General features: G+C 38.0%; 1 pseudogene; it reads left to right on the plus strand.

Moving 5' to 3' along the window:
- Positions 1-607, plus strand: LOC699386 (transcription initiation factor IIA subunit 2 pseudogene; annotated as a pseudogene).
- The last annotated feature ends 644 nt before the right edge of the window (positions 608-1,251 follow it).

A 1,251-nucleotide genomic window follows, 5' to 3' on the forward strand; every position in this document is an offset into this window, starting at 1 on the left:
AAGCGCCTTCCCCACAGAACATCAATGCAAGCTTGAATAAGAAAAACAAATTCTTCCTCCTAAGCCATGGCATATCAGTTATACAGAAATACCACTTTGAGAAACAGTCTTCAGGAAAGCCTAGATGAGCTCATACAGTCTCAACAGATCACTCCCCAACTTGCCCTTCAAGTTCTACTTCAGTTTGATAAGGCTATAAATTCTGCATTGGCTCAGAGGGTCAGGAACAGAGTCAATTTCAGGGGCTCTCTAAATACATACAGATTCTGCCATAATGTGTGGACTTTTGTATTGAATGATGTTGAATTCAGAGATGACAGAACTTACTAAAGTGGATAAAGTGAAAATTGTAGCCTGTGATGGTAAAAATACTGGCTCCAATACTACAGAATGAATAGAAAAAATATGGCTTTTTTATGCCATCTTCTGTTATTCATTGCTTTTGAAGAGAAGCATAGAAGAGACTTTTTATTTATTCTAGAACTGCAGAAATGACTACACTGTGCTATACCAGAGAATTCCAGTAGAAAGAAACTTGTAACTCTGTAGCCTCTTACGTTACCTTTATTATACAGCATGAAAAAAATAACTTTTTTTAATGACAAAAGTTGTTGCCTTCCTAAGAACCTTCTTTAATAAATTCATTTTAAAACTCTGAAAAAAAATAATCAATTTTATGCTACATAAACTTCACTTCAATAAATTTTTAATTATTATTTATAATATGTGAATTTTACCTCAATTTTAAAAAACTGCAAGATAAAAAAATTTTTTTAAAAAGGGAAATATCTCCACCTTCTTCCTCCTGGAAATGAGTTTGCTTGTAGAAAACACAAGCTCTCAAGGCAGGGTGCAGTGATTCTTGCCTGTAATCCCAGCATTCTGGGACACCAAGGTGGCTGGACTGCTTGAGGCTAGGAGTTCAAGACCAGCCCTGGAAACATAGCGAGAGCCTATCTCTACAAAAAGTAAAATAAAATTAGTCAGGCATGGTGGCACATGCCTATAGTCCCAGCTACTAGGTAGACTAAGGTAGGAAGTCACCTTGAGCCCAGAAGTTTGAGGCTGCAGTGAGCTATGATAGTGCCACTGAACTCCAGCTGGGGCAACAGAGCAAGATCCTATCTCAAAAACAGCAACAACAAGAAAACAAAAAACACAAGCTTCTTCTGTGCCTCCAAACCCTGAAGCTTACCTGGGAAGCATTTCCTCGTGGGTAGGACAGAGCTCAGTATTAACAACCCACTTGGG

The sequence above is a fragment of the Macaca mulatta genome, chromosome 8 (genome assembly GCF_049350105.2).
Source record: "Macaca mulatta isolate MMU2019108-1 chromosome 8, T2T-MMU8v2.0, whole genome shotgun sequence".
In the NCBI taxonomy this organism is placed as follows: Eukaryota; Metazoa; Chordata; class Mammalia; order Primates; family Cercopithecidae; genus Macaca; species Macaca mulatta.